Raw genomic sequence first — 27462 nt, 5'->3', positions numbered from 1 at the left:
CCTGGCTCCAGATGCGGGGATTACCTCGTTGCCTCCAGCTGGGCAATCACTTACAGCTGCTTCATTACCAGTTGGGTCAGAAGAGGCTGAAGAGGCCTCTGGGTCTAGTAACCCACTGACATCTCCCGAGCTGCAGAGGCTGAGGTCTGAGAGAAGGAGAGACCTGAGTACTCGCAGGAGTGCTCGCCTTCAGGTGAAACAGGGAGGTGAGTCACCAGGGGAATAGGACCAGCTGTTACCCCAACAGAGATAAAAGGCTGCTGGACCCCGCCACAGGTTGCGGGAGCAACGTTGCTATTTGCCAGAACCTGCCTGTGATCCTGTGCCTGACCTTGCCTGGTTTCCTGCCTCGTGTCTTGCCTTGGCCCTGTCGGTCTGACTCCTCACGGAACCCTTGGATTCGGGACTGGACCTGAACCGCGTTACTCGGGTTACCCCCAGGCCCAGCACAATGCTATTCTAGGCTGTACCAACAAAAGTATAGTGTCCAGATAAAGAGAAGTAAGAGTTCCACCCTATTCTGCCTTGGACTCCACCTTGAGTACTGTGTCTAGTTCCAACAAAACATTGGGAAGGACTTCATGAAGGTAAGAGCTATTTGACAGTGGAAGGGGCTACCTAAGAAGGTGATGGACTTTCCTTCATTGGAGACTTTAAAACAGAAGTTTGGTTGGCCATCTGTCCGAGATTCATTCCTGCATTGCAGGGGGTTGGACTGGATGATCTTCAGGATTCCTTCCAACCCTACAATTCTATGGCACAGCCCAATCCATTTAGAGATTTTTTGAACCGATTTAGTGGACTTTGTGAAACTGAACTAGCTCGTTCCATGCTGTAAACCATCATTAGCCAAGGATTTGCTTGAGCCCAGTGAAGGAAAAAATATATATGCTGTGGTTGACTTAAGTGATTGACACCTTTTGATTTCACAAGCATCCGTCCTTTGTCATTGGCCTTGCCTTTTCCCTCTTCCTTTCCCCCACCCCTTATTTTTCAACTTTTTTTCATTCCAATGTGAGGGAAATGGCTTGCAGGATGTGACACAGAATCTGCTTAAACATGAGAGAAGGAATAGGCTCATGATACAATGCCCCACTTCCCCGGCCCGCTCCCTGCTCCCAGGGGTATTCTGCAACCATTTTAATGAAAAGAATGGTGGCTTAAAAGTGCTGTCAAGCTCAAGACATTTTCACTGGATAAAAACACATATGGTTGTTGGTGGGGGGGCTTCCTCTCTCTTTTTTGAGGAGGGGCAGCTTTAAATCTTTCAAGCTTCGTGAAATGAAATTTGCTTGGAAATATGTTAAAATATGCAAAGGGATGAAGCTGTGTGACAATGATGGGGTGGTTTTAAAACCCTAGTTCCAGGGCCTAGCAGCTCTTGAAAGGATCTCATAGATGTTGCAGCAACAGAATCCTTTCCCGGCATATATAAATGCATTTAAAAATGATAAAGGCAGGCCATTCCTCTCCCCTAGTTAGTGATGGTAAGGGGTTACTTTCATGCTCCGGAAAAAGAGGGTGAATATAAAAGTCCACTGAAAGACTGTACAGAAATCAGGAGCGCCTTCTCTTTCCTGTTCCCAAGAAGAACACACTGACTTTATTGCTGTGATCATCCATGACCTACATTTCGGTTTTCATAGCCTTGTGCGCTCTCTTGCTTTCCCTCCCTGATCTTGCTACCACCGAAATGACCTGAAAATGGATGATTCATGTTCTTTCAAGACCTGGAAGGCACAGGTCAGCCTTCTCCCCTCTCTGCACATCACATTTCTCCCTCCTGGCATGCATAAAAGAACATAGGAAGAGCTCTGCTGGTTCACGCCAAAGGCTCACCTAGACATAGAATCATAGAATTGTAGAGTTGGAAAGGGACCCTGAGGATCATCTAGTCCAGCGTTCCTCAAACTTGTGTCTCCAGCTGTTTTTGGACAACAACTCCCATCACCCCTAGCTAGCAGGACCATTGGTCAGGGATGATGGGAATTGTAGTCTGAAAACAGCTGGAGACACAAGTTTGGGGAAACTTGATTTTGTCCGTATTCCTGCAATGCAGCTGTCCCATACGAGGATTGAACCTGCAACCTGGGGATCATCAGCACCATGCTCTAACCAAGTGAACTATCCAGTTTCCACAGTGGCCAACCAGACACTCATGAGAAGCCCGAAAGCAGGACCTGCACTCTCCTTACTTGTGAGTCCCAGCTGCTGGCATTCAGAGGAAATCCTGAGCTTGAGGGACCAACAGCTTGACTCATCATAGGACAGCCTCCTGTGCCCTAAATCAGCCTTTCCCATGGGAGTTATTGCAGAAGAACTTGCTGCATCAGATGAAGAAGGCCCATCTAGTCCAGCACTCTGCTGTCACAGTCGCCAACCAGATGTCTATGGGAAGCCCATAAATACAATGCACCACTAAGCTAACTATGAACCTAACCACAATCTCTGTAATGCATGATGCTCCACAGCTGTGCCAACGATCGTTAGAAAATTAAAAGCAGCAACTGCAGCGACATCAACTCAGGAACTCAGAACACTGTTGTGTGAGCATCGCTGTGATCTTGGAGGCATCTCTTTGTTTTCAAGTTACTACATCCTGTTTTCCCACTGCAACAGCCAGCAAGGCAACTTACAAGCATGGCATTAAATCCAAAGCCATAGATGAGGCCTAATTGTGTCTGGCATGCTGCTAGGATGGTAGTAGCCGCCGGTTCTAAAGCAAGAGAAGTTTGGGCGTTGGGCATTATTTGGTGTGGAAGATGCCTTCAGTAACCAGAGAAGAAGTGGAAGGGTAGTAGCAAGGGGCAGAGAGGAAGTTTGCATGTCATAGTGGCAAACCTACATGGGGATCCCAGTGCGATAAAAATGCATGCATATATTAAAGACAGGCTAGAAATAATAATAATAATAGGAGGAGGAGGAGAAGGAGGAGAAAAAGAAGAAGAAGAAAAAGAAGAAGAAGAAATGCAATTAATTATAAGGTTGCAGCATAGCTGTGCCCTTTCTGCTTCCTGTCAAGCAGTGGGCATTGGTGTCAGTTGTACAATACTCACGCTGTTACAATTTGTCTACGATAACAGAAGCGTGAGAAATATTTCCAGTCCAGTCCTGAGCTGGATTTGGCTTCCTGCTGTGCAACAGACAAAAACCAGACCAGATTAATCAGGGAGCCTGCCCAAGGCGCAAGAAGAACAGGGAGATTCCCCCCCACTCCTGTCACTGAAGCTGACTTGTTATAATCCTGTGAATTTTGCAAGTCATTAACTGTCACTGGAGTGGAACTGCGTTTATTTATTTATTTTTGCAGGAAGCGAGAGAGGGTCTAATGTGAATATTCTTGGAGGGCATGATCTGCAGGGAGGTTTTCTGGCATGAGGCCTGCAGAAATAAGTGGGGGAAAGCTTAGAAGCATACATGTTCTCTGTTGTATGCAAGTTTCTCCAATTTGTTTCCATGGGGCTCACACCAAAGAACTTACTCTGCTCTGCCAGGAATGGGTAAAAATCAAATGTAGGTTGCATTTGAAGATGAACCCACCAAATCCACACTTTTCAAAAGAATATGTGAAATGAAATACAGCCTTTTTATTTATTTCTTTTTTTTTTTTTTGAAATTCACACTTTTCTGATTTTTGCAGTGCAGAGCCAAGTAATGCATATTAAAATGGATAGACATGGCTAAAGTGTACATTTAAAAAACTGTAAATTAGTGAATACAATGTGTACAAATGTGTTCTATTAAGGGAAATAGCTTTGTACAAATACATTAGGAGAAATTGATGCTAAAATGCTGGTGAATTTTCATTCACCATTGCAAACTGATGTGGAAATGAGGAGAACTGAATTTAAGAATGAAGAGGAAATGAGAAATGGAAAGGAACCAAAATTGACAGATTCACCACTTTCTACCCTCAGCTAATGATGTCAGTTGGTGATTGTTATAGCTTCATTTTTGCAATGAATTGGTAGCATCAACAGAAGAACAATTGCCCACTCCCCATTTTGCGTTACAAGGGAAGCCACAGGTGGATGGGAAAAGAAATTGGTCCCCGTGGTGAAGCGTTTTCCAGGAGCTGTGTTAGCGAAAACAAGAAAGAATCTTATGGCAGCTGAAAGACGAAGGTGTTTATTACAGCCCAAGCTTTCATGGCACGCAGTCTGATACATCAGTTGCATGAAGTCGTCTGCACCCTACGAATGCTTATGTCACAATACATTTGTTCAGTCTGTCATGTGCTACAAGACGCGCTGCTTGTTTGTCTTCCGTTTGTTTGTGGTGGAGTCATTGCAGGCATTACAGGCAAGCCAGATATACAGACCACTGCTGTCTGTCCCCAGAAGACGGAAAAATCACTGTGGAAGTGGTGGCTGGTGTGAAACAAGGCCACAGTATGTGGCAAGCACAGCTGTTTCTGTATCTTTCCTGTGGTTTTGTTTGTGGGACTTCTGCGGGAACACAATGCCATTCCCCCTTTGCTTACTTTCCATGTGCCCGGTGTGCAGAAAAACAGAGGAGCAGCACCGTTTTTAAAAAGTTGTTAAATATGTGTGTAGGTCAGGCATAGGCAAACTCCGGCCCTCCAGATGTTTGGGATTACGATTCCCATCATCCCTAGCTAACAGGACCAGTGGTCAGGGGTGTTGGGAATTGTAGTCCCAAACATCTGGAGGGCTGGAGTTTGCCTATGCCTGGTGTAGGTGGTCCTTCAAGGTAGCCTGATCCCAAATGGTTTAGGGCATGGGTTGTTTTGGATCGCTTCCCGCAGTACATTGCATTGAGAAGCACCATAGCTCAGTGTCAGAGCATTTGTGTTGCATATGGACAAGCCGCAGATTCAGTTCCCGGCAGCTTCAGGTAGGGCTGGCCCTGAAAGCCCAGAGAGTCACTGCTGGTCACTCTAGATCAGTGGTTCCCAAACTTTCCCTTTTATGAACTATTTGAAAATTGTGTGTGTGTTGGCAGACCCCTTCATGTTTTTTCTGCCTGTTGTAGCAACTGTAACGCGCTGTGCTAGATGCTGTATGACTTTTAATTGTATTTGGACAGGCACACTGAGGACATACACCCTGAATGAAGCTCGTGGACCAGTGGTGGTCCATGGACCATAGCAGGGGTGCCAGCTCATAGGGTCTGAGCTGTTCTGCCCCCCATATCCTTTTGGAGGGAGGAGGGTTCCCCAATGTAGAAGGAGGCTTAGTGCAAGAAAGGAAGAGCCAATGACCATTGAAGTCACACTGTGCTCTACATTTGTTCTCCTCTGATGATGCGCATGTTGCGCATGTGACGCAGGGCCCCCTCAATTTTCAGTGCAAGTTGGCACCTCCCGGGGTCAGCAAACTTTTTCAGCAGGGGGCTGGTCCACTGTCCCTCAGACCTTGTGAGGGGCTAGACTATATTTTGAAAAGAACAAATTCTTATGCCCCACAAATAACCCAGAGATGCATTTGAAATAAAAGGACACATTCTACTCATGTAAATACACGCTGATTCCCGGACCGTCTGTGGGCCGGATTGAGAAGGCGATTGGGCTGCACCCGGCCCCTGTGCCTTAGTTTGCTTACCCATGCTCTGGACCATAGTTTGGGACTACGAGTTTGGCATATGGAGCTAGATGGACCAATTGGGCTGGCTCAGTATGAGGCACCCTCTTATGTTCCTGTGCTTCTACTTATGTAAGTGCCTGGAATGCTAATTGTATTTTATTATATTTTATGAAGCGCCCCAGCTGGGTGTGGGGAACAGTTTTACGACTGTTAATATTATTGCTCCGATTCTCATGTTACTGTTGGGGAGAGACTAAGGTGAGGCCCGGCAGTTTTCTACTTTTTTAAAAAAAAGAGAGCAGAATCTGGTTTTGAACATTTTTATTCATGTTTGGCCACAAACCTTCAAATCTCAGTTGCAATGCTCGGCGGAGTGGGCCCTCATAGAAAGAGGGTCCTGGAGATCCCACTAGACCAGGGTTGTGGAAGCTTTTTCCATCCAAGAGCCACTGCTCTCCACATGCAAGTTCCCTATTCCCCTTACAGAACTAAAGCTCCCATCCGCCCAGCCAGCTTGGCCTGTTTGGCTTAACAGTCAATCCCTCCTCCCAGGGAATTCTGGGAGCTTGAGTTCCACAACTTGAGGAGGTGGCTTGGGGGCTCGGATTCTCTGCTGTGGCTTTAATTAGATGGTTTTTCTTTGCTTAAAGAAAAAGTGTATATGATTAATTCTTGTTTTCCTCTTGAGTTAGCTCAAAGAAGTTCGGAAATTTCAACAGGGCTTTGTTTTTTTAAACAAGCAGTTGCTTTTAGGAACCTGAAACACAGACGAGATTTTCAGGGTTGGGATTTGTATGGGAAAATTTATTACCAAAATAAAGCAGAATAAGCAAGGAAGGCGGCACAGAGGCCGCAATGACTAACTTGTGAAATTCCTGGGAGGGAGGGAAGGAAAGCAGGTTCACATAGATCCCAGGCGTGCAAAATTGCAATAAACCACACATTGTAAATGATTTTGCAAAACGATAACACAAAATGATGTGCGCAGAAGAACATCGGTGGAGCTTTGCAGGAGAGGATGATGCAATGAACAGAGATCCACAGAAATCAAGGGCTCCCACAGTTGCTGGGTGAGAGGAAAGGGGCTCAGTGGTTAGAGCTTCTGGTTTGTATTCAGAAAGTCTCAGGTTCAGTCCCAACCATGTGAGACTGAAATCCTGTCTGAAACCTAGGAGAACTGCTGCCAGTCCAGTGTGCTCTGAGTCTGTTAAATCCAGGGACCATAGCTGATTCTGCCCTGGGGCTCTGTGTTGTTGTTGTTGTTTGCTGCAAAATCTATGATATTGTTTTTTACCCAGGATGTTGCCCGACTTTGGAATCGACTCCTTAAGGAGGCTTGGCCATCTTTGACAAAGTGATCTTCCTTGGGGTAAGATGTTGGGCATTTTCCTTTTGGCATTCCTGTTGGTTCTTAGAGGCTTTCTATTAGTATCTATTGTTTTGTGACGGATTGTTTTGCGCAGGTCATGTGGATCCAGCAAAGCTTTACTAAAGGTTGGAGTAAATTTACACACATTTGGAACATCAGAAAGCCGCCTTATCACTAGTCAGACAATCCACTGGTCCATGTAGCTCAGTACTGTCCACACTGAACGGCAGCAGCTCTAGAATCATAGAATTGTAGAGTTGGATGGGACCCTGAGGATCATCTAGTCCAACCTGGAATACGCAGCTGTCCCATAACGGGGATCAAACCTGCAACCTTGGTGTTATCAGCACCAACTGAGCTATCCAGGCACTTCAGGCAGGAGTCTTCCCCAATCCTACTTGGAGATGCCAGGGTTGAACCTGAAACTTTATGTATGGACATTGGTCCGCCTAGCTTTGTACTGTATACACTGTGACTCTCCAGGGTTTCAGACAGGAGTCTTTTCCAACCCTACCCGACGTTGCCAGAGATTGAACCTGGGACCTTAAAAATACAGAGCTGATGCTCTACCACAGAGCTGCAGATGGAGGGGTGCGTCTGTGTAGAAACATCTGACTTCTGTCTGACTGGAATGTCGACTACTGCACCTAGTAAAGAGTCTGTCTGCTTTTGCCTGTGGCCCTGCCCACCTCTGTCTTGAGGCCCCTGGAAAGTTGCCCACGGACAACTTTGGCCCTCGGACCAAAAAAGGTTCCCAATCCCTGTTCAAGTGTCTGTCTGTGTAAGATTCTCTTATGTCCTACATATACATGGTATTTAGCTCTGTTATGCATCTGTGTGGGCATGTCGCGAAAGCAAGGAGCACAGCTGCGAAACGTAAGGCCGATTCCTGCAAACTCCATCCTCCTCCTAGGGTACAAGCACACACAGCTAATGCCAATCCAAATACAGTGGTACCTCGGGTTACGTACGCTTCAGGTTATATATGCTTCAGGTTACAGACTCCGCTAACCCAGAAATAGTGCTCCAGGTTAAGAACTTTGCTTCAGGATGAAAACAGAAATCGTGCTCCGATGGCGTGGCGGCAGCAGGAGGCCCCATTAGCTAAAGTGGTGCTTCAGGTTAAGAACAGTTTCAGCTTAAGAACGGACTCCGGAACGAATTAAGTACTTAACCCGAGGTACCACTGTAGTGGTAAAGGAATAACTTCTGGCAGTCGAGACAGATCCTGGATCCCTCCTAAAACAAAGCAAACGCTGGGGGGGTGGGGAAGAGACATGCAGGGAGTTGTGATAACTGTTAGCAAAAGGATATTAGCTCTTCGGCCACCTGCTTTGCCTTTTCGGAGAGGTGCATGAGTCACTTCGATGGAGCACAATACCTTCGTGTAATGTACATCTCAGCTTTCCAGCTCGCAGCATTAAAAACATCCTGCTTCCTGCAGCCATGTGCCATCTGCCCAGAGCAATCGGCGCGGATCAAAGCATGCGCTTCCCGATGGCCTGGATGCTGTTTCCTCTCCATCCGTGGTTTTGTTTTGGGTATGTCTGAAGTATGTTGTGCAGCCCACATCTTGCCCTGCATCCTCCGCTGCCTGAGTTAGTGCTCCACTTGCAGATTTCTCTTCGTCTGCGGCCAGACAGCTTCCTCTGTGGCTGATCTAATGCTGGAGAGAACCCAGAAGAGGGAGGGAAGCATTGCAAGAAAAAGGTACCAAGCTAGGGGTTGTGCTTGAGTGGCTCTTCCAGGGCACAGCTCAATGGCAGAGCATTCGCTTTGCACACAGAAGGTCTCAGGTTCAATCTGCAGTGGCATCTCCAGGTAGGAGACATCTGAAACCCTGGAGAACTGCAGCCAGTTAGTACTGAGCCATTGGTCTGGCTCATTATAAGGCTTCATCTGTTTCCGTGAGTAACCCACACTGAGCTGATTTCACTAGGGGCGAGGAATCTCCATCTTAGGAAGCCTGTGTAGCCCTCCAGGGTTCCTGATCTGGCCCTCAGGCTACCTTGAGCTCCTTGCAGGAAAGGTGAGATATAAATGTAACAGTGAAATCAAATTTAGTCCCTCATAAAGCCTGGCTGCATCAGAAGGAGAGGTGAGGCCACAAGCCCTCTGCCCCATCAGCTTGGCTGGGAGCAGCTGTAATTTTTGCTCCTCCTTTCCCAGAAGGGGCCTGTGCAGTAACTCCAGAACTAACATTTGATTATTTCCCTCCTCCGTACCTGTTTTTCTTCTCCTTTTGCATCATGTTTGAGGAAGGTTGTAGGCAGTGCTATTTTTCTAGAAATAAAGGTGCCAGAAAGCACCACAAACACTTCCCTTGTTCTCTTAGAATGGCAATGGTGTCCACCTAAGAGGTCCTGGAACTGAGGTCCAGCAAATTCTGGCTTCTAAAAAGGCCCTGATTGTAGGTCATTGATAGGTGAAAATAAAGGACCCCTGGCCAGTTAAGTTCAGTCAAAGGCGACTGTGGGCTGCGGCGCTCATCTCGCTTTCAGGCTGAGGGAGCTGGTGTTTGTCCACAAACAGCTTTCTGGGTCATGTGGTCAGCATGACTAAACTGCTTCTGGTGCAACGGAACACCGTGACAAGTGCTAGAGCACACAGAAACATTGTTTACCTTCCCGCCGCAGCGGTACATACTTATCTACTTGCACTGGTGTGCTTTCGAACTGCTAGGTTGGCAGAAGCTGGGACAGAAGAATGGGAGCTCACCTTCTGACCAGCAAGCCGAAGAGGCTCAGTGGTTTAGACCACAGCGCCACCCACTCTATCACTCAGTGGTAGAGCATCAGTCAGTGTGGACAAAACTAAGCTAGGTGGACCAGCAACGTTCCCCACTTCTGATTCCTAGCAACTGGCATTCAGAGGCCTACTTCCTCCAGCAGTGGAGGTAGAACACCATCATCATGCCTAGCAGCCACTGATAACCCCACGCTCCATGAATCTGTGTGATCCCACTTTAAAACCATCCAAGTTCGTGGCTGTTGCTACATCTTGTGCAAACAAATTCCATTAGTTTTAACTGTGTGCTGTGGAAGATGTACATTCTTTTGCCTGTCTTGAGTCTTCCAACATTCAGCTGCAATTCTTCTACGTTACAGTTCTTGTAATGCAGTTATAGAAGTTGGCCTTGATGAACAGCATTCGTTTCCCAGCAGCGCTCTCCTCCCCATCAGATCCAGAAGAAGCGCTACAGATAAAATCTAGGCCAGCGGGGCAGATATTCCTTCAGAGAGCTGACTTGATGGCAGTCAGAAGCCTCACAGGAGGGGTCTTGAGGGAATTACCCTCCTTCTGCCAGTAGTGGTTCTGAGGCTCTGTTTACACTGCACATTTAAAACACATTACTTCCTCCAAAAGAATCCTGGAAACTGTGATTTGTTAAGGGTGCTGGGAATTACAGTGGTACCTCGGGTTACATACGCTTCAGGTTACAGACGCTTCAGGTTACAGACTCCGCTAACCCAGAAATAGTGCTTCAGGTTAAGAACTTTGCTTCAGGATGAGAACAGAAATCGTGCTCCGGCGGTGCAGCAGAAGCGGGAGGCCCCATTAGCTAAAGTGGTGCTTCAGGTTAAGAACAGTTTCAGGTTAAGAACGGACCTCCGGAACGAATTAAGTACTTAACCCAAGGTACCACTGTATAGCTTTCCAGGGTAAACTATAGTTCCCAGGTTCTTTGGGGGAAGAAATGTGCTTTCAATATGTTTTGAATGTAGCCAGACAACTCACATCATCCCTGGAAGGACACTCCTCCACCCAAGAACAGATCCAGGAGCAGAACAGTTTTAAACTCACCTTTTCGTTTCCTGTCATGGCACACCTCACAGCTACTTTGCAATCTTACAAGATATCTGAGAAATCCTCCCTCACCCACAATTCCCTCCCTCTCTATTAAAAAACAACAACAGGCACGCATAAAGGTGCACTGCCATAAGCCGTGCACAGATTTAACGTTATTAAAAGGAGGCAAAAAAGAAAAACGAAGCACGATTGCAGGAAACATTTCTTCCAGTCCTAAGAGGAGATGGTCTGCAGCGGTGGCGGCTGTTCCGGAAACACAAGGAGCAGTTGCGGGATGTCAAAGAAGATCAATCAAAAGGAAACCATCAGGATGGCAAGAAAGGGTCTGATATGAAAAATTAAAAGCTTGGAGGTCTTTTGTTGCGAAGCCACAGCGCTGTGTGCCATCTCAAGACCATTGTCCTGCGATTTAGGAATCTGGAAAGAACAAGCCCAGGCAACATGCATGTGGCCCACTGCTGTGGGGGGGGGTGTTATTTATTATTTGTGCATGCCAGGAAAAGGGTACCTAAAGCACATGACAGCATCAGGGGGAAGGAGGGGGAATGCAAGACTCAGATGCCTTTAAATGAAACCACAGTCGGGAGCAGTGATGTTAAGCCTAATAAGCCTTGTGGGTCTGTTACGTCTTTCTTGAATCTGCCCTCCCCCCTCCTCTTCTTTTCCTTTTCTTCAGAGAGCCAGAGAGCCAGTCTCCAGAAAGCAGAGTGTGGAATCTGACACTAGCATGTAAGCAGGAGAGAGAGAGAGAGAGAGAGAGACCCAGAAATGGGATGCATTATTTATGAGCAGAAAACAAGGCCTCGGTGTTAACAAGGGCAAAGTTATTTCAAGGAGAAAATGGCTCCTGTTATGTGCCATCAGCCCCAGCCAGCTTCCCTTCTGGAAAAAGATCAGTATTTACAGGATGCTTCCAGACAGCACAAAACCAGTCCAAGTCGCATCTTATCCCCTTGGGCTAAACACTGTTCTTCTTGGCTGTGTGGTGGTGTGGAGAGCCTCTTGCCCTTTGCTAAGCAGGCAGAGGAAGTTTGACTGTGGGATGAGCACTGGAAGAAAGACCAAACCTTGGTCTCCTCAAGTGGCAAACTCTTCCCTCCCTCCCCCCCCCATTTTAAGTTTCAAAATTATCATCTGATTCCTTCCAAACACGTAAATGCACAGAGACATCCATAAAGCAGAACACAGAGCTTCTTCTGAACACTGTGTTGCAAGTTGTCTCTCTCTCTCTCTTGTCTATTAATTGAGCATATAAAACAACCTTGCCTTGATCCAGGATAGGATACCCACCCACTGCTACTGGACCTGGGATATTAAGCAGCAGAACTTTTAGCTCCTCTCACAGCCACTCGCTGCACCAGCAGGAGTGCCGAATTGGTGTGTTTGCAGCAGTAACCCACCTGCCAAGAAGCTAACATAGTGGCTCCACCCCAGCCAGCCACTTTGGGTTGTAGCTCAACAGCAGAGCATCTGCCTTGCATGCGGAAGGTCCCAGGTTCAATCCCCGGCAACTCTGCTAAGGGCTGGGAGAGACTTCGTGTCTGTAATACTTGAGAGCTGCTGCCCATCAACAGAGACAATAGTGTTAGAAACGAACCAGTGGCCTGACGTAGTACAGTGGTACCTCGGGTTAAGTACTTAATTCGTTCCGGAGGTCCGTTCTTAACCTGAAACTGTTCTTAACCTGAAGCACCACTTTAGCTATTGGGGCCGCCTCCTGCTGCTGCCGCGCCGCCGGAGCACGATTTCTGTTCTCATCCTGAAGCAAAGTTCTTAACCCGAGATACTATTTCTGGGTTAGCAGAGTCTGTAACCTGAAGTGTCTGTAACCTGAAGCGTATGTAACCCAAGGTACAACTGTACTGTATTGACCCAAATATAAGCGGCACCTGCAAATTAGCTGCACCTTTAAAATTCAAGGGGGGAAAAAGAAAAAAAGACAATACCCGAATATAAGCCGCTCCCTTAAAATTGGAGAGAAAAAGAAAAAAGTCAATTACCGGTATAAGGCAGCTTCCTGTGTTACAGATTTATTTAATTGGCAACACTTATCCTGAGCAGAATTTGGTGTTACTTAATACAGAATGTATTTTCTGCCTCAGCAAAAAACCCAACCCCGCCCCCCCCCAACCCAACTCTGGATAGGTCCGGAGCTGAAACAATTTCTTTACGGCAGACAGGGAAGGTGAATCCTGTGTCTTCCTCCTTGGCCCTTCCCCTCCCCTCCCCTCCCCTCTCACCCCACCCCGCCTGCGGCTGCCATTTTGACACTGGCTCATTGATTCCACCTCAGGTTTCATTAACAGCTATTGCCTTCCCTCCATCTTGCTTTTACAGTTCCTTCGTGAAGGTGGCTGTTACGCAAAGATACCCCATGAGGAATAGCAGGAGCTCTTTAAGCAAATAATGAAAAGGAGCTGCCTCAGGTCCTCTTTGCAGGTAGGAGCTGACAAGGACTTCTTCACAGAGCACATATTTTCAGTGCTCCCCCCCCCCCCCCGAAAAAATGTTTAGGGATACTCTCATTTTTCTACTCATATCGAAATACTGCCCTTCAATGAGGCCAAACTTAGAGTCACAAAATGTTTAGGGGTATGTGTACCCCTGCACACACACCCCCAGAAAAAAAGCACTGCATATTTTACTATGTTTTTATATATGCCATAAGCCGCCCAGAGTGGCTGGGGAAACCCAGACAGATGGGTGGGGTATAAATGAGAATATTATTATTGTTAAACTATGGAATCCACTCCCACAAGAAGTACTTAACCCAACCATTAAAAAAGGTAAAGGGACCCCTGACCATTAGGTCCAGTCGTGGCCGATTCTGGGGTTGTGGCGTTCATCTTGCTTTATTGGCCGAGGGAGCCGGCGTACAGCTTCCGGGTCATGTGGCCAGCATGACTAAGCCGCTTCTGGCGAACCAGAGCAGCGCACGGAAACGCCGTTTACCTTCCCGCCAGAGCGGTACCTATTTATCTACTTGCACTTTGATGTGCTTTCAAACTGCTAGGTTGGTAGGAGCAGGGACCGAGCAACAGGAGCTCACCCCGTCGCGGGGATTCGAACCGCTGACCTTCTGATCGGCAAGTCCTAGGCTCTGTGGTTTAACCCACAGCGCCACCCGTGTCCCAAGCCAACCATTAGAGGGCTTTAAAAGAGGGTTAGACAAACTCATGGAGGATAAGGCTTACAGTGGCTACTAGCCATGATGGCTATGCACTACCTTCACTCTCAGAGGAGGTTGTTGGCATCTATCTGTTTCAAGAGACAATGGAGCGTGCCTCCAGGGGTGAAGTCAAACCACTGGAGAATCACAGCACTTGCTGGGGCTACAGAAACCAGTACCTCACAACTGCTGCCTCCTGTGTTGTTTTTGTTGCAATAGCAGCACCAAAGTGATCTCTCTGGGGCGCTAGCCTGGGCAGTCTGTATGGAGGCTCTGGGCTGCCCAGATGACAAGACGCCTCTGGGCCTCACTCATGTGGTCCGAAGGAAACAATATGTTTGGCACCAGCTTGGCTGCAGGAGTTGCTAGAAGGAGGCGTACAAGAGGCCATCCAACCGTCTTAGGGATTTGTCTGGGGTTTACTCCTTAGCTTTTTCTTCTCCCACCTGAATAGCAGTTGCTGAGAATCACAATTTGGGAGCGGGCTGTTGCAGTCACGTCCTGCTTGTGGGCTTCCCATGGGCGTCTGGCTGGCCACTGTGGGAACAGGATGCTGAACTAGATGGGCCTTTTATCCAATCCACCAGGGCTCTTCTTATGAACCACAAGAGCTTCCATGGGTAAGGCTGGTTTAGGATATAGGAAGCTGCCCTATGCTAAGTCTGTAGGGATTGCATCTGAATTTCAGTTGCTGGAAACCACAGGTGGGGCAAGTGCTATTACACTCCTGTCCTCCTCATAGGCTTCCCTCAGGCATCTCACTGACCACGGTGGGAACAGGATGCTAGAGATAATTGCTGTCCAATAGTAACTTTCCAACTCACAGTGGGGAGCTGTTTCTCCTTCAAAACCCATGTGTGTTGCAAAGCATTCTTGCGCATGTTCCCTGTCAGTACGGGGCACATTGCACACCCCAAATAATCATCTGTTGCATACCCAACAAATCACTGCAATTAGCAGGAGAGGGCCTCTTGCAGACACCATCTCATCAGGAGGTCTATTCTGTAAAGTTTAGGAATCAGGCCTCTAGTGTGGTGGCACTGACCTTTTGGAGCTCCCTAGATATCAGATTCTGTCTTTTGGGCACCTATTGAACACTTTCCTTCTGCAACATGCCTTTTAAGCTTTTTAAAAAAATCTGTATTAGATTTGAAATTCACAAAATGGCTGGTGTTGACATGGTCTGTTGCAAAGCACCCATTTCACAGAAGACAAATTAGTCAGTCTAAAAGGGGGGGAGAGAAAACTTTTCTAAGAAACTGAATACAAGGCAGAGGTGGGCAGTGTTCCTTTGCAGCCGGGCATGGTGAGGAAGGGGACATTGATAATGACTGAGAAGCTTGTCTCTCAGCAAAACAAAAGAAGCTCATCCGCCATGATGGATCTTCTTCTAATTGCAGTGCTTTCCAAAGCACAATCTGAAAACTTCTATAGAAACACCCCCCCCCATCATTTATGACTTTGAAAACTGGAAAACAAAAACATATCTGCAGCAAGAAGAAATTGTACAGACAGATCTGTCACACCATGTCTCCCATGCCGTTTAAAGGAGATGAGAGGGAGAGAGCCCCCGTGACCTCATTTAATATTTTCTATCTTGGTTCATGGTGATTTGAGAGGCAGAGGTCGGCTGATGGAGAAATTCAAAGGGTCCTAATGAGAGCAGCAATGTGCTCTCCTGTTCTGATCATCTCCCGGGTGATAACACTACAGGTGATCTTTGATGTCACATGCTGTGACTTCCAAAGTACAGCTGAACTGATCTTTCTGTTTCATCAGGAGGTAGGAGTTTGATGCTTGAATAGCTGGCTGTACAACATTTGGTCATCTTTCTTTTCTACTGGTATTCTTTGAGAGGGCGGACATGATTAGGTTGATGGTAAAGGGCACTCGTCCTCTCACAATTGGGATAGAATTGGGTACAATGCTGGTGAACAGCTGGGTGTGTCGCTTGCAGCCTCACATCTCTATGAATACATGGGCATATAATCTGTATTTTTAAAAAATTGGAAGCAATTGGCATTATAAAACTCTGGCAAAACTTGAGTGCTGCTTTAGATTTCAGTTGCTTGATGGGAACAGAATGCAACAGAACTTAGTGCTCATTGTTCCTTTGCAGCATGTCCAAGCAAAATCCTTTGCATCTGGTAGTTATTTCAAAAGGGGGAGATGCAAAGGCAACATTTGGATGGGATGGTTTTCCCCCCCAGAGGAACAAGGAGCCCTGAAGACATGTTCATTTGTTCCAGAGGTACCAACAAGGTAATCAAACTCCGTCTTGGGCAAACGCCTTGAAGAATATGCAATAATTTTGCGTACTTCAGATCTGTGCACTCTGTAGTTTTTTTGTATTCAGCCTTGAACCTGAGCAAAAATAAAAATAAGAATAACTGTATACCTTTCATTCAAACAGTATTTGTCAAAATATATTGATCTTTCAACAATTCACCAAAGATGTCTGCATGCTGCTGCTATATGTAGAAATGATAAATTGTTTTATCCCAAGGCTGTCCCATGTGGCAGAGAACAAGGAATGCCTTTTCTATGAAAATTCCTGCTGTAACCTCAGTTGGAACACCTTAAAATAAAGACTCCCCCCCCTTTACGACCATTGTTTTATTAATATGCCAACTTTACACACATTTAATCAATTAATGAGTCAGTCAACTAAAACTAATAAACTAAAATGCCTTTAATCTGGTGACTATCTTTATCATAATTTTACATATTATTATACATTATCCATTTGCTTTCATCTCCTGTCCCCATTCCTTTTCCCTTTTGTATCGTGTCTATTCAATTATTAGTTTATGAGAAAGAGACTACCGTATTTTAATATATGTACAGCAGTTAGAAAATTGTTGGTTTTTAGTAAGTGTTATTTCCAATGTACCACAAAGTTGAAGTCACTTAGCCGTATACTGGTTCCACTGGGGAAATGTTTTGCACCAGCAAAATGGTATTGCACAAGAGAATGCACAAGGACTAAACCCTAGACAAATCCAGAGTGGAATCCATAAGATATTTGGATGGCATCTTGTACACCCTCCTTCTGGCAACTCCCTCAGCCTAGCTGGTGCCAAACGTATTGCTCTGCTTTCCTTTGGATCTCTTCCGTGAGGCCAAGAGGGGGAGGTTGTTGTCTGGCAGCCCAAGACCTCTATACACACTGCCCAGGCTTGTGCCCTGGGGAGATCAGTTTGGTGATGCTAATACAGCGGTTTGACCCCCAGAGGCACCCTCCATTATCTCTCGAGACAGACGGATGCCAACAACAACAGCAAATGAGGGTGTATGTGTGCATCTGTGTGATATGACAGTGACCCATCTGCACTATACATCTAAAGCAGGATCATACCACTTTAAGCAGACCTACATTTCTGAGTTCCCTGTGGACAGGGATTGACTGCTAAACCACTCCAGAAATAGTGGCTCTGTGGGGGGAATAGGGGTCTCCTAACCTGCAGCATCCTTAACAAACTGCAATTCCCATAATTCATTTGGAGAAACCATGACTGTTTAAAGTGATATCATAGTGCTTTCAGTGTACTGTACAGATGGGGTCTAAGTCTTTACAAGGGCTGCTGCATTTTAAAAAGATGAATAGAAGAAGGAATTTCAACAGGTGTAGCTTTTCATTCTTCTCCAGCAACCACAAGAGCAATTTTCCTATCTGTACTAATAACTAGGGATGGACAAATCTATGGATTTCATTTTCTCACAATTTCTCTTTCCTAACCTTAAATTCAGTTTGCTACATCAATGTGCGATTTTGTTAAGCCCTCACAAAATTTTGTCTGCTTTGTATGCACATTTTTTCTATGCAATTTTACCTAAGATACACATTTTAGAAAGCAAGATCCCCGGACATCATGCATTTTGGCATTTTGTTTCCCCCCAATGTGTGCATTTTTTGTACTAAACATTCAGGATTGGAGAAGCGTATCACAAAATTTGGAGAAGCATGAATTTTGGAGGACAGGTGGATTTTGGTCCGTGTACCATTTCAGAAGTGTGGATTTGGAAGATTCACGTTCAGTTGTGAACCACACCAGATATTTCCCCCCTCCTTACAACAACGTCGCTCCTTAAGCAGTACACTAGCTCAGACTTCACCAGTGCTACCAAACACATATTTTCCCTCCTTCTGCTAAAAACTAAACAGTCACTTCAAGTCAGTTTGTTCTCTGAAGCTTTTAAAAGAGACGTCAGCTATGCTTAGTGTGAAGTTGGGGCTGAAGTAAAAGCTGGATATGTGCCCAGTCTAGTCAGATGGAAATTACATTGCACAGGACCTAAATGTCATCTTCCTCAGCCCCTTTTACAGCCGGAACTGTGTTAACTCCCTTTTATCCCCCTGTGTTGCATCTTCATTTTCCTACAGATATGACCGTACTTCCCTTCAGATATGATAAATCATCTCTGGTAGCACCACAATCTAGGGCACAGTGAGCGATCATCTGGAATTTCAGATGACACTTAAAAGTATAATAACAAGTAAACAAAGCCCAGGAGGAATATGTGTCTTGAAATGTGCAGTTCATGTTAGTAGCGCGAAGTAATTAACAAGCTGAAACAGCAAGAGAGGAGCTGGGCGGCTTCTAGTTCTTCAGAAGATGCCAAAAATGAAAATGGGCCGGGTACTCAGACCATGGGAACCACTGGGATAAGGTCAGCCCATGACCTGTGTTTATTATACCCTAAGCACTGGCATTTGTTTGAGGTTGTATTCAGATCAGAGGTTCTCACATGAAGGCCTGCCAACCACTGGTGGCCCATGAGTGTGAGCCACACCTTCTATTGAAAGACTGCAAAATAGTTGAGACCATTTGAATCAGGTCTGGATTTTTCCAATGGACTAGCAAATTCCTGGCCTGGGGCCCATGATTTTAATAACCAGTAAAGGCTGGTCCATCAACTCCAGCCTGCCCTTGGCCAGCCCTGACCCTTGCCTGCTTTCTTATTTCTTTCTACTTGCCTTTTATAGAGTGAACATTATCACACATTATCTTTCGTAGAAGGCAAAAGGTTTAAGTGGTCTGCCGGTTTTCAACTGGTCTGCAGGGCTGCTGTTCTGGCTTTGTTGTTGTTACTGAGAACTGTTGATAAAACCATTGTATAGTTATTTTTTTAGTTGCCAACAGGTTGTGCTGTTTCTTGACTTTGCGGTAAAGAACACTCTAATGAGAGGTCTAAGGCAGGAGTGGGGAACCTCTGGTGCACAGGCTTCCTGAGGCCTGCCAGGCCTTGGAGTTTGGCTCGCTTGGCTATTTTAGGCAAACCACACCCACTTTCCTTGCTCCTGACATCGTATATGATATCAGGCGTGAGAAACCTCAAGCCGCAGCTTGAAAATGAAGAAGAATCAGAAGTGGGCCTAGAGCGCATTCCCAATAATTCCTTTCAATTGCCAGCTTGAATTCAACTCAGCAATGCAAAGGATTTTTTTCCTCAGGCATGGCTCTCAGCAAAATAAAAAAATAAAAAATGAAACTCTCCCAGAAATAGAAACTGGGGAGAAATTGGGTTCAGTTTGCATTTAAATGCAAACCTACCTACTTCTCACTTTCTGTAGCCATATACAAACTGAAACATAGGCACCCTTCGAAATTTGCAGTTCCTTGAATTTTGCATTCAGTTTGCAAGCCAAGCAATGTTTACAAAAACGTGTATACTAGGGGCAAAGTGCACACAAAATGCATATAGTAGTGGCAATAGCATACAAAAAAATGCATTATTGGGGGGAATAACATGCAAAAATGCATCATGTTAGGGAAACTTGATTAATGAAATTCTATGCATTAGGCAAAATTGCATACAAAAATGGATATATTGGGATAAATTTGCACTAAGATGCCGATGAATTTTCACAAGGACTTGAAAATAAACAATTCCTGAACCACTGTTAAGAACCAAACGTAAAACTGCAAAAAATAGAAATGGAGAGGAACCAACATTGACTTATTTGGCCATCCGTAGCCAGAAGTAGGACAGGGGACTGAAATGTTGAAGGAATGGAGAGAAGAACTTAAATTTAGGACGTGGAAAATTTCCCAAATAGGAGCTAGGGTTGCACCAGGCCTGTACTTGAGAGAACTGGATGTTCCATAGCTCTTTCTACCTTTAACCATTAGGACCTTTACGCCAACTTTATACCTGGTTTCTACTGTCGATTTCAGTCGATTTCTAAAAGCAATATACAACACATATGGATGTGGATATTCAGTGGGTGTTTTTGCCTAGAACGCATGAGATTCTGTCAGCAACTGTGAACATAAATGATTCCTTATGCTTTTCACTCCATCATCGTCAAACCAGCATGGTGAAGGCCTTGTGCGTTTTCTTTGGGATATAAAATTACATTCTTTCTTCTTTTCTTTGCTGCAAGTGAGTTTTGTTGTTCTTGTATAATGTTGAGCACTCAGCGTGACATGAGTGGATCTTGTTTGTTAGCGGGGTTGTGGGTTTTTTGTTACTGGTTTGGTTTTTTTAAGTACTGATCCTTCATCTTTCAAACGATTGAGAAGGCAAACTTGGCAGGCAGGCAGCTCACCTGTTTTCTGCCGTCACTGCATGATAAATAGCTTCGCAGAACCTGCCAGTGCGCCTGGGACACGCCTTTTCAGATGGCACCAAGTGTAAAAGTGTCATTGCAAGCCAGAATGTGTTGGAGGGAGGGAGGGAGGGAGGGAGGGAGAAATATTCTCTCCAGCATTATTGAACATTCTCCCGCCGCCCCCCAAGTTATATTTATTGTTATGTCCTGTTAGTTTGGAGGTGGTGAGAGTGGGAGTCACCAGTTTGACAACATCCTACCTTGGAATGCTTGAAATTTTTTCCAGAGCTTGGTTCTGTAGCTTTCCAATGAATCAGTGGTTTTGGAAATTCTTGTCTAGAAGCATCACTGCTGGTGTACTTTGTCAGTTGTCTGCAGTGGTTCCCAACTATCTTTCAAGAAACTCACGCTGGCATTTCAAACAGTGCAACTCTAGGCATCCAATAGAGTCCCACTGAACTCAATCAATCTCTTCATTGTAAGCTGTCTGATTCTCATTGAATCAAGTACAGTGGTACCTTGGTTCCCGAACAGCTTGGTCCCCAAACATATCGGCTCCCGAATGCCGCAAACCCAGAAGTAAGTGTTCCGGGTTTGCAAAAGTTTTTTGGAAGCTGAACATCCGTTTTGGCTGTTGGCATTGTTTCTGGGGCCAATCAGCCAATCAGAAGTGGCGCCTTGGTTTGCGAACGTTTTGGAAGTAAAATGGATTTCCAAAACAGATTGAGTTTGAGAACCAAGGTATCACTGTATCTTCCTGTGATCAATGCCCATCCAAACAGACCTATTTAACTATTAATTATGTAAAAGACAGAGAGAAAGGTTATAGCCCTTGATGTTCATAACACAGGCATCTGCAGAAGGGGAAATGGTGGATTCCTTAATGTGGCGGGCATTGTGTCCGTGTCGATCAGCTGCTTGGGGAGGACAGTGAGCCCTGCTTGCAAAAGAACAATGGGGAGCTCCCTTTAAGCTCCTGGTTGTTCCTTTGTAGTCTGTGACAGGTGTGGGACAAGGGGGCATGGTTTCTGAGGAATGGCCTTGTAGGCCAAATGGGGAGCTGTGCCGGCTGCAATTAGGCCCACAAACTGGAGGTTCTGCAAAACAGGGCTGTTAGTTTCTTGCTGTTTGTATCCACCTCTATGGACCTAAGGACTCAGGGAAGCTAAATGCAATTTAATTGCCTATATAGGTCTAAGTTTTAAGAGCTCACAGAAAAATAGACACAAAGGGAGAAGAGAGGCACGGGGAAACCCACAATTTTATTTTATTTTCCATTTTTATTAACTTTTCAAATTTTACATTTCAAATTAAATGTCATCTATTATACCATATATTCATTAACTTCCTTCCTTCCCCTTCCAAGGTTCATTTAACTTATCCACCATTCCTGCATATTTTGATATATCTATCTAATTCTATTATCCTATCTTACATCACTTCAATATATGTTATACTGTTGAATTTTACTTTAATACTGCCAGTGTTGTCAACTGTACGCAATTGTTTTCAAAATATTTGACCCACAATTTTAAAACTGAACATACTTTATCCCTATCCCAGAGTACATTTACTCAGAAGTAATTCCCACATAGATCAATGTGATTCACTTCCAAGCAAGCCGTCCTAACACTGTGCTGGATTTTAGCCACAGTATTTCATTTTTTAAATAATCTGTATATATGTTTTGACACTTTAGAAAATAACATTTACCACAAAAATAGTGGGGGGGGGGATCTTGAATGTTAAACTGCATTTTACCATGTTCAAAGTTGCCTTTCGGTACAATTTCCCAGCCCTCGCTATTTTGTTTTTGAAACGTTGCCTCTTAAAATTACATAGCTGTGTTGCTTTCCAGCACAATGTGTTGATGAGAAACCTGTTTAAACATTTCATACCAGAAGGCAGGGCCAGATTTCACATCCAAGAACTTGCCAGATGGAGGCTTAATTCAAATGAACAAATGGCAAACAAATGATCTGTGCATCTGTAGGGACTGTTTATGAGTTACCCGTGCTTAAATTTTTGAAAAGAAAGAGATGCAGGAAAACATGAATGCCTTGACGCTGGTTCTCTGGTTAGTTGGTAGTGCACATGCTATGGGGTGCTTTTATGTTATAGAACAGGCATAGCCAAACTTGGCCCTCCAGATGTTTTGGGACTACAACTCCCATCATCCCTAGCTAACAGGACCAGTGGTCAGGGATGATACGAATTGTAGTCCCAAAACATCTGGAGGGCCAAGTTTGGCCATGCCTGTTCTAGAACTTCATGATTTTTTGTGCTCATGATGGTATCACGGTGGTTAGATGCAATCCCACTTTCAGTACTGTTTGTACTTGCTTTGTTTCCGATCAGTGCATGTTGCATAGCTTCTTGCTGAAATCCTGTAACCTTTCACACGTTTTCCTGTTTTTTGTTGTTGCCCCATTCTAGTTGTTCTATAGCGCCTGGATGGCAATAATGCAGTAACACTGGGGAAGCATTGCAGGAAAACTAATAAAACAGAATGGTATGTAGATGATCCATTATAACCCCAGTACAGCTTAAATCCACTACTAACACACTATTATTGCATCAATGACATGTCGCAGAAGACATCAGCAGAATACACACACAGTAGTCTGACGGGGTCCTTAGTAAAGTCACATCAGGAGATAATTAGAGATGTTTGGGAATTCTATCAGAAACAGAAATGGGAGCAGAAATTCCTACAAATTTTGCATTATCATCAGAGGTCAGAAATGGAAACCACACAAGTGAGTATCAACAGTATTCATTACTGTTGTTTTTTTAGCACACAAACATTATGAAAACAATTACATTGTTTATTGCATTGTTTTTAACAATTGAGATCAATTGTGCAATTAGTTATATGCAACCTTTGGCTATAGCAGATAGCAAGGTGGATAGCGTATGTTTTAGTGGAAGTTGAATTGTAGCAGAACTCACACAGTGCTGATTGTGATGAACACAGGCCAGGATGGAAATCATATATATATCCATAGACATAATTCTAGCCATTCATTAAGATTAGCCAGACACAGTCCTGCACAAGTTCTGACCTCACCAACAGTAGCACCAGAATCATGGAACTCTTTCCAGAGGAAATGCATCTCACCCTCCTCAGTTAGACGGTGAACAGGTGACCTATGTCTGCTGTCCAGCTTCTAACTGTTGGTGACTGCTAACTTTAAGTCCCCTCCTGCTCTTCCATCTTTATCTTAAAACTATAAAAACATAAGAGCCTACTGGATCAGGCCCATCTAGTGCACCATCCTGTTCTCACAGTAGCCTTAAGCTGTGAAGGCAGAGCATAGCTATCATGGCTAGTAGCCATCAAAAGCCTTCTCCTCCATTAATTTGTCTAATCCTTTTTTAATGCCTTCTAACTTGGTGGCCATTGCTGTCTCCTGCAGGACCAAGGTCCATAGTTGAACTAGGCACCGCATGAATGAAGGGATGGATCGTGCTCTCTGCCTTAGCTTCTTTAGCCTTGCGCAGCCTCTCCCAGCTGGAGAGGCTGTGTGCGGCTATGGCAATTCCCCCACCTCCCGCAAAATCCACAGGAGCCGCGCACCCTTTAAGGAGTGTGCGGCTCCTGCAGGCTTTTCTACGAGGAGGGAGAAGGGACTGACTGGCCGCGTCAATCCCTTCTCCCTCCTGGGGAAAAGCCCGCAAGAGCCGCGCCAAGCTTGTGTGTGGCTCTTGGGGGCTTTTCCTGCCTGCCTCCCCCCTGCATTCGCTCCATAGGACACACAGACTTTCCCCCTTAGTTTTTAAGAGGGAAAATAAGATAAAGATAAGATAAGATAAGATAAATTTATTGTCATTGTCCATATATACACAGTATACACAACAACGAAAATCAAACACCCACCCAAAGACCGGGTTCACATACACATTTGCACGTATCTCCAACATTCTCATCCTATTCAGACATAATCTATAAAACATAACATAATCCAGAATATAACATAACCTATTTAAAGGCATAACATAACCTAAAACCTATCTCATTCCTTCCTACTTCCTGCTTGCTATTTCTTGCAACTGGCCCTAAGATCATTATTTAGTGCAATCAGAGCTCTTGGATAGAAACTATTCAGAAGGCGTGTGGTTCGTGTTTTCATTGTCCTATATCTTCTGCCCGAAGGCAACAGTTCAAAGAAGTTGTGAGCAGGATGGGTGGGATCTCTCAGGATATTGTGTGACTTCTTCAAAGTGCGAGACGTGAAGATCTCATCCAGGGTTGGTAGTTGGAGCCCAATAACATTCTGGGCAATTTTAATTATTCTCTGTAAAGCTTTTTTATCCGTTTCAGAGCTGCTCCCATACCACGATAATACACTATAGGTTAAGACACTCTCAATGGTACTGTGATAATAGGACAGAAGTAGGTGCTGAGATAGATTCAGTCCCCTGAGCATTCTCAGGAAATACAACCTCCCCTGCACCTTCCTCACAACCATATTAATATTTGCAGTCCATGAGAGGTCCTCAGAGATATAAATGCCCAGGTATTTAAAACTACCAACCCTCTCCACCTCCTCGCCATTTATGTGCAATGGTAAAAATACACTTTTCTTTCTCCTAAAGTCAATTATGAGTTCTTTGGTTTTTTTGGTGTTAAGCATAAGATTGTTTTCTTTACACCATTGAATTAACCCCTGTACTTCTTTCCTATAAGCAGTCTCATTGTTCTCACTAATGAGCCCCACCACCGTTGTATCATCCGCAAATTTGATGATTGTGTTGGACTTATACAGTGGAGTGCAATCAAATGTGTACAGGGAATAGAGAAAGGGACTTAGCACACATCCCTGAGGGGCTCCTGTGCTTAACACTAGAGTAGAAGAATAGTGAGGTCCCATTCTCACTGTCTGCGGCCTATCAGTCAGGAAATTCCTTACCCACAGACAGATCTTCTGATGTATACCCAAAATGCGTCCTATGGAGCGAAAAATACGGTACTTTCTTTTATTTGACCTGAATCTTCCAACATTCTGATTCATTGGATGCCCTCAAGTTTTCGTATTATGAGAAAAACTTTTCTCTATCCACTTTTTCCACGCCATGCATAATTTTATGAATTTCTATTAGGTCACCTCTTATTCGCCTTTTCTCTAAACTTGTTGTTTAGTCATTTAGTCGTGTCTGACTCTTCGTGACCCCAAAAAGTCCCAAATGCTTCAGCCTTTCTTCATGGGGGAGTTGTTCCAACCGCATGATCTTTCTGTTTGCCCTTTTTGAACATTTCCCAACTCCTTTGAGGTGAGGCCAGAACCAGACTTGAACCAGACAACCCTTCAGACAGGGAGCACCTCAAAACAGAGGACTGTCCCCTGAAACCCCTTCAAACTGTGGACTGTCTTCTGTAAAGGAGAGCACATGGCTATCCTAGCCAGGCTTCATCTTTACTCAGCACAATTCAGCAGCCCCCTTTGGTCTTGGATTAACGGTTGTGTTTAAGTTCTGCTGCTCTCCTGCTGTTTTTCTGATGCTGCTTGTTTGTTTGTTTGTTTGTATGTTTGACACTGTGTGTGTGGCTGCTGGTAGCTAGAGCACAAAAGTCCCTGGACAGGAACAGTGGGAGTTGGAATGTCGCCAGTGAAAGAGACAGAAGTCTGAGTTCGGCAGCCAGCAGCAGGCTCCAAGGGCATGCTGTTTACTTTTGGAGAATGGATGCCTGCTATATAAGTCACTAAGTACTTTATGTACAAACAGAGTACAAGCAGAGGCGACAATGCACCCCGACAGAGCAAGCAACCTACTACCCTACAAGGTCCTCCCCCCCGAATCTCTATCTTCATCCAGTTCTATGTTGTCTCAATAGAACTTCTAACCTGCCGCACTGCTATGTACACACAGACAGACACACACCTCATATACAGACACATACACACCTTGTTTCTGACCCTTGCCCATTAGTTGGCTGGAGCTGTGTGTGTGATTTTCTTTGACATGGTTTCTTCAAAGGTCACCCCACCTGGTCACTTTGTCAATTTCATTTCAGAGGAGAAAGGGTGGGCTGTGCTCAGGCAAGCAGGGAGCAAAAGACTTGTTCATACAACACTCATCCTGATTTGTTTGCACAACGTTTCTGGGGAGGTTAGACAACACCAGCTACTTATGGAGCATTCATTCTGATATCCCACATTTTCCAGCAGGAATGGGGCGGTGGAGGGGGGATTTGATTCAGTCTGCATTCATACTTTCTAACCCAGAATGGGAAATGAAACACAGCAATCCATCAAAATTCACAAGATTCCAAATTTTGCAGGGAAGTTCTCCATACAAGTAATGTGTACAATGGGTTACAGACGCTTCAGGTTAAGCGTTTTCGGGTTGCGCACTGCGCCACACCTGGAAGTACTGGAACGGGTTACTTCCGGGTTTTGGCACTTGCGCATGTGCAGAAGCACTAAATCGTGCTTTGTGCATGCGCTGAAGTGCCGATTCGTGACCTGCCCGTGTGCAGATGCAGCGCTGCGGGTTGAGAATGCTGTGGGTTGCGATTGTGCTCCGCACGGATCGCGTTTGCAACCCAAGGTTCCACTATACAAGAATGTTTACACTTGGTTAAAGTGTGCATCAAAAGGCCTATATTAGTGAACACAACCTCTACAAATGCATTATGTTGCTTTGTATATTAAAAAAGTTTATATTCCACAAAATTGCATGCAAAAATGTGTATATTAGGATAAACTGACACAAAAATGCTGATGAATTTTCATGAGGAGTATTTTTTTTTTTTAATGCTAAGCACTAGAGATGTGGAGAAGTAGACTTAAAGATTGGGGGTGAAATGAGATATGGAGATAAAACCAAAATGGACAGATTCGCCCATCCCCATTTTCTTGTGCCTTTCCCCATCAATTCTTTTAGTGCAAAATGTCGAGTCTTAGGGGGAAGCACCTTTGTTTTGCAACATTCACACAATGGTTGGCATCAAAATGCCAGCCAAATGGGAAAATCCAATGATGAATGAATGAAAGAAAGAAAGAAACCT

At 44.9% G+C, this 27462-nt stretch overlaps 1 long non-coding RNA gene across 1 annotated transcript; it reads left to right on the top strand.

The window, feature by feature from the left end:
• Window positions 1-5557: 5557 nt before the first annotated feature.
• Window positions 5558-18713, top strand: LOC128401813 (uncharacterized). The gene is made up of 3 exons (XR_008327536.1): window positions 5558-6915; window positions 13063-13164; window positions 17825-18713. It is a non-coding gene; the product is annotated as an uncharacterized LOC128401813 (long non-coding RNA).
• The last annotated feature ends 8749 nt before the right edge of the window (window positions 18714-27462 follow it).

The sequence above is a fragment of the Podarcis raffonei genome, chromosome 14 (genome assembly GCF_027172205.1).
Source record: "Podarcis raffonei isolate rPodRaf1 chromosome 14, rPodRaf1.pri, whole genome shotgun sequence".
NCBI classification, from domain to species: domain Eukaryota; kingdom Metazoa; phylum Chordata; class Lepidosauria; order Squamata; family Lacertidae; genus Podarcis; species Podarcis raffonei.
Note: the sequence above shows the minus strand (reverse complement) of the source record. Positions and strands in the feature narration are given on the sequence as shown.